Source organism: Sus scrofa, chromosome 2, assembly GCF_054392235.1.
Source record: "Sus scrofa isolate SSC_HxYL_T2T_F1_AM1 chromosome 2, Sscrofa_HxYL_maternal_Yorkshire_Landrace_v2.0, whole genome shotgun sequence".
Taxonomy (NCBI): domain Eukaryota; kingdom Metazoa; phylum Chordata; class Mammalia; order Artiodactyla; family Suidae; genus Sus; species Sus scrofa.
In genome coordinates, this window is record NC_139384.1 from 50,515,713 (window position 1) to 50,524,570 (window position 8,858).

Here is an 8,858-nt window from a genome sequence, read left to right on the forward strand (position 1 = left end):
AATAGGGCTTCTCTCTTTCATGGGAGGGCAGATCCCAATTTCAACAGGCCCTCAACAGCCAATCTCCTAAGGTTTTGTTTCTGTGTATTTGCTGTGTGACAGTCTGAGGTTTTAAGTCACCTTTTCTTTCTAAGGGACATTGAGAGTTGTCCGAGCCCCAGCAGCCCAACCAGGGTTTCACAGATGATGAAACCCATTCTGTTCCTTTTCTCTGATGAAGCTGTTGTCCAAGCCACCAGTCCCCTCAACCCTCCCCTGTAAAATATGTCAAACCAGGATGATTTTCAGAATGATATGGAAGTGTAGAAATTTGCCATGAGACATGACTTGGGGACAGTTTATTAGACTGGAGATGGAATGGGAATGTGTACTTTTTCCCAAAAATGTTGGTATTTTTATTGCAAAAATGTTTTTTTTTTTTTGAAAATTAAATAGCATATATACATATTGGCTTTTCCTGGGCAGTTAGTTTTAGTGTTGAATGTTTTATTTAGAAACTTTTACAAATCCCTAAGAGACGGAAAGTGGGGGCTGCTGGAAGAGGGGAGGATGGAAAAGGAAGTTGCCGTTGGCCCTGAACACGTGCTAACTGAAGGATGGATGGATGTTGGATGAATGAATGAATGAATGAGACCATCGGAGGTCCTATCATGGCGCAGCAGAAACGGATCCGACTAGGAACATGCAGTTGCAGGTTCAATCCCTGGCCTTGCTCAGTGGGTTAAGGATCTGGTGTTGCCATGAGCTGTGGTGTAGGTTGCAGATGCAGCTCGGATCTGGTGTGGTTCTGGCTGTGGCATAGGCCAGCAGCTGTAGCTCCAATTAGACCCCTAGCCTGGGAACCTCCATATGTCACGGATGTGGCCCTAAAAAGACAAAAAGGAAAAGAAAAAAGAAATTATCAATGCACAGTGGATCTAAGGTATCCTTGCTCCTCCCTTCCTTTTTGAGCACCTGCAAAATAGCATCCAGAAATCTTAATACTTTAACATTCACAGGTTCAGGCCTCAGGCCCATCTTGAGGGGCTGAACACCACCAAGGGGCACAGGCCAGAGCAGCAGCTGACGTGGGCCAGGTGGCCCCAGCAGACTCCAGCCCTTCCCTGCCTGGGTTATTAAGCCCAGCCACGTGGTTTCCACGTGGTTTCCTCCTGGGTTCCCAGAGCGACCCACCAAGGAGGCAGAGTTCGGCTCAGTCCTCTTGTGCGCTTGGGTCCTGCCCCTGTGGCTGAAAGAGCCCCTGCGGCCAGTAGGTGGAGGGGCAGTCAGGAGGGATGTACCAGGGGGCCATCAGTGTGAGATGCTGCGCCAAGCTTGGGGGAGCTGAGCAGGTGCAGAGTCCCAGCCAGTTTGCTGACCTTCAGAAACTCACTCACGCAAAACCCTGGGGCACTCTGTTTTCTTTCCCTACTAGGCATTAAAACTGCTGAACTTTGACTTGCAGATTAACGCATGAAAATAATATGAATATTGTACATCAGTTTTCAAATGCAACTTCCCCCCTGTCAAATCTGATTGGTAGCCGCTCCTTAAGGGTCCAAGCCCCCCAGTGCCCTGCCCCTCCACCAAGTAAGCACTATCCTTGATGGAGAGAAAGAGCGGGTCCCCTTCTCTGTCCAGGGGCACCATGCCTTTCACCCTGCCTTCAGTCCCACACCTCTCACTTTGGTCCAGAGAATCTTGGGGGTGGGGGCAAAGTCAGTAGAGCCATTTGCCGCTCCCCCAAATCTGGGGGCCCCTACTTGCAGCTGCTTATAATTGGAAAAATTGAGCAAGGAGCAGAGTTGGAACTGGTTTAAACCATCAATCCTCAGTTACATCGATTGACTCATTTCCTACCTAAAAACTCTGCATGTGAAGAAGAGATCTAAATATTTGTTGGGGGGAGTTCCTGTCATGGCTCAGCGGTAACGAACCTGAGGAGTATCCATGAAGATGCAGGTTTGACCCCTGGCCTCATTCAGTGGGTTCAAGATCTAGCATTGCCATGAGCTTGGTATAGGGTGCAGACGCGGCTCGGAGCTGGTGTGGCTGTGGCTGTGGGGTAGGCCGGCAGCTGCAGCTCCGAATTCAGCCCCTAGCCTGGGAACTTCCAAATGCCATGGGTGCGGCCCTAAAAACATAGATAGATAGATAGATAGATAGATAGATAGATAGATAGATAGATAGATAGATAGATAGATAGAGTGTTGGGGGAAGAGGGTTTCAAAATCGGCAAACTGTCAAGACTTGCTAAGGGTCTCGAAAGAGTTAGCCTAGCTTGTTGAGGGTCTGTGACCCATTAGAGCCCTTTGGAGGAGGATAGCTAGGGTGACACAGGTGATACCTGGAAGAAAGCTGAAAGAAACAGTGACATTCATCCTGGAAAGCATGAAGGGAGCCACTGTTTTCACATCCCTGGATGGCTCCGATGGGGAGGAGGAGTGGACTTATTCAGAAGGGGCCCTGCAAGTGAAGACAGGAAGGAAGGCCACATGGAGATAAAGGCAGCCAGCTGAGGAAGAGCCAATGGCCAAGAGCTTTGCAGGACGGGCTGTGGTGAGTTCCCCACCCCTGGAAGCATCCAAATATTTATTCTTTCATTTATTCTGCCAACATATACGTATGGCAGCCCAGCAATACTTTGAGGGCCAGACAGTTGAGATTCCTTCTGCCAGGGAGCTTTTATTTTAGTGGGGAAGACAAAAAGTTTATTAATTGTACAAAAAATTAAATAGGATCATGGGAGAGTACATTCTGGGTGTCTCCTTTGGAATGGGTCATAGGGTTGAATGCCAAGCAGGAGAACAGACTCTTAGCAAGGAAGGTACCCTGTTAAGGGAGCATCAGGTAAGGGGACCTTTGAAACTTCTCCATTCTGAATCCACCATCTCACTTACTACTACTGGCCCATGTGTTCCCTAACCACTACCGGGAGATCCTCCCCAGAAGGCGGATATGGCTGGAGGAAGAACCTTGACCTGAGCCCCCCATAGGTGTGTAACTGGGTCCGGGGGGTCCCAGGCACAGTGAGGAGGTGGCTTCCCCTGTTTCCACCTGCCACCTCCTTGCCTTCTGCCTGCCCCACAGGCTTGATTGCATAACTACTGGGCTTGGTTTTACAGCCTAGCACAGCATGGAGCTTGTAAATCTTCTCTCACATCATGAAATGCCAGCAATTTCACAGCCAGGGATTCCTGTTCTCCTAAAGTCCCCACACCAGCAGACTTGCATCTAAAAGTGTCCTCTGCACTGACAGATTGATGTCAGAGCTGCACTGGGGCCAAACACGGAGGCTGAGCACCCCTACCACCCTCACAGCTCCCCCAAAGCCCCCAGAACTGAAGGTCGTGATTGCCAGGTGCAATTGCTGGGGAGCACCCCTCAGGCGTGGCTCCCAGAGAGCAGAGGGACAGACATGGCAGCCCCACACGGGGAGCCGAGGCACATTTGTATTCAAGCCTGTTTGAGGGGGAAAACACACTTCTAAGCAATATGCACAGTTGTGTGTCACATCCACTTCACATACACATATATCGACACCCCAGCCCCCATATATAAACATCCACTTTTATTTATATTTGCCAGTGACTCTCAACCCTGGCTCCATCAGAGTGACCAATGGAGTTTTTGAAAGATAGGTTTATAGAGGGGAGAGGTCCCCACCCATGGAGATGCTGACCCAGTAGAATCTAGAATCTGGAAAGGAGCCCCTCTACATGTTCCACAGGTCAAGATTCACGGCTTAATTCATAAGTAAAACAGAAACCAAATGTGGACATTGTCATAGCCTTCTAAGATGGTTCCTAATGACCCCACCTCCTAGGACTCATGCACTTGTGTCATCTCTCCGCTTTGAGAGTGATTCAGCTCTATGAATAGAACAAGGAGCCAAAGATGGACTGTCACTTCTAAGACCAGGTCACAAATGGACTGTCTTCTGTATGGATGCCCTCCCTCCTTCGCCTCCTTTCTGGGAAGCTGGCTGCCATGCTGCGAGTTTCCCTACAGGGAGACTCCTGTGGCAAAGAGTTGATGTCCCCAACCAGCAGCTATTGAGGACCTGAGAGCTGCCAATAGCCACATGAGTGAGCCTGGAATCACATGCTCTCCGCATCAGCCTTGAGACGACAGCTGTCCCACTGACACCTTGATGGAAACCTTGTGAGGGATCCCCAAAGCAAGACACCCAGGAAATTTCTCCTAGGTTTCTGATCCACAGAAACTTTGAGATTATAAATGTGTGTTTTAAGTTACTAAGTTTGGGGGATATTTGTTAAGCAGCTATAGATAACCAATACACCCATATGGAACAAAACATTCATGGTGGCTTCTCTCCAACAATGGGATCATAAGCGATCTGAGTTTTCTTCCTTTTGCTCATCTATATTTTCTAATTTTTTTTTTGTCTTTTTGCCATTTCTTGGGCCGCTCCTGTGGCATATGGGAGGTTCCCAGGCTAGGGGTCTAATTGGAGCTGTAGCCGCCAGCCTACACCAGAGCCACAGCAACGCGGGATCCGAGCCAAGTCTGCGACCTACACCACAGCTCACGGCAACGCCGGATCCTTAACCCACTGAGCAAGGCCAGGGACCGAACCCTCAACCTCATGGTTCCTAGTCAGATTCGTTAACCACTGCGCCATGACGGGAACTCCCTATATTTTCTAATTTTTAAACTATTGCCATGGATTATATTCAAAATGAAAAAACAAACAAAAATCGTTTTTGAATAATGTTCAAAAAAACTTCTAGAGGGAAACATAGGAGAAAATCTCTGTGATCTTGTGTTAAACAAGTCACACACAAAAAAAGATGATCCAAAAAAGATAAAATGGATTATATCAAAATTAAAAACTTTTGCTCTCCAACAAACATCATTAAAAAATATGAAAGACGAGAGCCAGACTGGGAGAAATGATTTGTAAATCATATATCTGAGGAAGGACTTGTTTCCAGACTATATAAAGAACCATAAGAAGACAAATAACTCAATTTAAAAATGAGCAAAAGATTTGAATAGACATCTCTCCAGAGTAAGCATGTGAAAAAATGTTCAGCATCATTATTCATTAAGAAAATTTGGATTCAAACCACAAAGAGATACTGATGCAGACCTACTGGAATGGCTATAGTCAAAATGACAAGGGTGGGTAAGGATGTGAAAAGTGTAACCTTGATACATTGCCAGTGGGAATATAAAATGGTACAGTCACTGCAAACAGTTTGGTGGTTTCTTAAAAAGTTAAATATAAACTTACCATATGACTCATTCTTAGGTATCCACCTAAGAGAAATAGGTAACACATGTCCACACAGAGACTTGAAGGTAAATATTCATAGCAGTATTATTCTTAATAGGCAAAAATTGGAAATAATCCAAAATGTGGTATATGCATACAATGAGACATTACTCAGCAATAAAAAGGATCAAAGTCCTGGAGTTACCATTGTGGCTCAGCAAGTTAAGAACCCAACATTGTATCTGTGAGGATGCAGGTTTGATCCCTGGCCTCACGCAGTGGGTTAAGGATCCAGCATTGCTTCAAGCTGTGGTGTAGGTTGCAGATGTGGCTCAGATTCAGTGTTGTTGTTGCTGTGGTGTATGTGGGTGGCTGCAGCTCTGATTTGACCCCTAACCTGGGAACTTCCATATGCTGCAGGTTCTGTCCTAAAATATGGGGGGGGGGAACAAAGTCCTAATTCATGCCACAAATCACTGGATCACAAAAACGGTATGGATCACAAAAAGCAGCCATGTAGACAGAGAGTACATACTGTATGATTCTGTTTACATGAAATGTCCAGAAAAGGCAAACCTATAGAGACAGAAATTATGTTAGTGGTTGTTTGCGGCTGGAGTGGGAGTGAGTTTGACAGTAAATGAACATGAAGAAATGTTTTGGGGTGACAAGCATGTTCTAAAATTGGATTGTGGGGATGATTGCAGGATTGTATAAATTTATTAAAAAATCACTGAATTATACACTTACAATGGGTGAGTTTTATGTTTTGAAAATGATATCTCAATGAAGCTGTAAAAATGTTATGTTTATAACCCTGAACCCAATAACTTCATGCCAAGGGCATAATCAGAAAGGTACACAAAGTCTTATGTCAAGTATGTCCGTGGCAGTGTTTTGTTTTTTAAGTTAATGAAAAACTAGGAAAAAACTCTTAGTGCTTAGTGACAGATAATGAATGCTTAGTAGATACATTTATCTACTTGAGAAAATAGTATGCAGCCATTAAAAATGGTATTTAAATAGAATTTTTAACAGCCTGGGGAAATGCTTAGGATAGAATATAAAAATTGTTCTTATAGCCAGATTTCTCCAAAAGGAAAAAGTGTGTGTGTGTGTGTGTATAAAGTCTTTTTAGGCTAGGGGCAAATTGGAGCTGTAGGTGCCGGCCAAAGCCACAGCCTCAGCAACACCAGATCCAAGCCTTGTCTGCAACCTACACCTCAGCTCATGGCATTCCTGGATCTTTTAACCCACTGAGCAGGGCCAGGGATCAAACCCACATCCTCATGGCTACTAGTAGGGTTCATTACAGCTGAGCCACGAAGGGAACTCCAAGAGTCTATATATAAATGCTCATTTTTAAATAGTTGAATTTGTTCTGTAGATGTATGTATATATACAGCATTACCAGATGCATATATGAGTAAATTTTTTTTCCTTTTGGACATTTATAAATAGGAAATTGCCAGTACCTAAAATTCATTTCTATTTTCTTCTTTCTCCTTCATTATCTTTTCTTTTCTTTCTTTTTTTAAAAAGGATATGTTCATTTTACAATCTAGGAAAATATTGTATAAAGGAAGGAAAGTAATGGCAGGTCCCTCCTTGGCTGGTCAGTCAGAGGAGAGGCTGAGGTTTCTTGAGGGAAGGGTATGCCTTGGCTCAATGAAATGATGTAAAGGGCTTATCAGCAGCTGCAGGTCCAAATGGCAGTGAGCACACCTGGAAACAGCTGTGTGAGTCCCATTCACTCCCTCGTGGACTCACAGCCTGTTAGAGATGCCAAAACAGGGCAGGGCTTGACACAAGATCACACTCATCATTAGCCAAGAGAAGGAGGCGCTCCTGCCATGAAGAGCCCCCCGGGGTTGGTGTCTTTGTCACTGCAAGGTCCTGGCAGGACAGGGAGCGATGACTTTAGAAAGAGTTGCAGGAGACTTAACAGAAATGGCTGGAAACCCAGGTGCACCAACTGTGGCATCATGGAGACAGTCTGAACTTCAGGGACAGAGAATCCAAGGATTTGAGTCCCGGCTCTGCTATGGAAGCCACGCTGCTTGGGATCTGGGACAAACTACTGATCTTTGCAGAATCTCGGCTTCCCGTCTGCAAAGGGAGGACAATTAGACTGCCCGCTTCCAAAGTGGAAATCTACATCACTGGTTAATAAGATGCAAAGAATAAAGGCCATGTTTTTGTTCTCAGGGGCTGCTGCAGCAAATTTTCACCATCTGGGTGATTTAAAGTGACGGAAAATTCTCTCAAGTTCTGGAGGTTAGAAGTCCAAAATCAAAGTGTTCCAGGGCCATGCTCTTGCCAGAGGTTCTGAAGAAGACCTCACCTGGCTTGTTCATGGCAGAATCTCAAGCATCTAGAACAGTAACTGGTATGTGATAGAGGCTGAATGGAATTTGTACAAAGAGTGAACTGGTTACTAATTAGGATGGTAGTAGACTCCTTTTTGTTTTGTTTTATGATAATCTTCTAAAATAAAAATGACACACATTCATTTTATAAAATATCAAAAACACATGTAAGCAGGATTTTCCGTTGTGGAGCAGTGGAAATGAATCTGACTAGTATCCATGAGGATGCAGGTTCAAATCCTGGCCCCACTCGGTGGGTTAAGGATCCAGCGTTGGTGAGAGCTGTGGTATAGGTAGCAGATGTGGCTTGGATCCCACGTTGCTGTGGCTGTGGTGTAGGCTGGCAGCTGTAGCTCCAATTTGAATCCTAGTCTGGGAAATTCCATATGCTGAGGCTACAGCCTTAAAAAGCAAAAAAACATTTCTCCAAAGAAGATATACAGATGGCCAACAAACACATGAAAAAATGCTCAACACCGCTGATTATAAGAGAAATGCAAATCAAAACTACCATGAGATACCACCTCACACCAGTCAGAATGGCCATCATTAATAAATCCACAAATAACAAGTGCTGGAGGGGCTGTGGAGAAAAGGGAACCCTCCTGCCCTGTTGGTGGGAATGTAAACTGGTACAGCCACTATGGAGAACAGTTTGGAGATACCTTAGAAATCTATACATAGAACTTCCATATGACCCCACAATCCCACTCTTGGGCATCTATCCAGACAAAACTCTACTTAAAAGAGACACATGCACCCGCATGTTCATTGCAGCACTATTCACAATAGCCAGGACATGGAAACAACCCAAATGCCCATCGACAGATGATTGGATTTGGAAGAGGTGGTATATATACACAATGGAATACTACTCAGCCATAAAAAGGAATGACATAATGCCATTTGCAGCAACATGGATGCAACTAAAGAATCTCATCCTGAGTGAAATGAGCCAGAAAGACAAAGACAAATACCATATGATATCACTTATAACTGGAATCTAATATCCAGCACAAAAGAACCTTTCCACAGAAAAGAAAATCATGGACTTGGAGAAGAGACTTGTGGCTGCCTGATGGGAGGGGAAGGGAGTGGGAGGGATCGGGAGCTTGGGCTTATCAGACTCAACTTAGAATAGATTTACAAGGAGATCCTGCTGAATAGCATTGAGAACTTTGTCTAGATACTCATGTTGCAACAGAAGGAAGGGTGGGGGAAAAATGTAATTGTAATGAATACATGTAATGTATTCATGACCCCCTTGC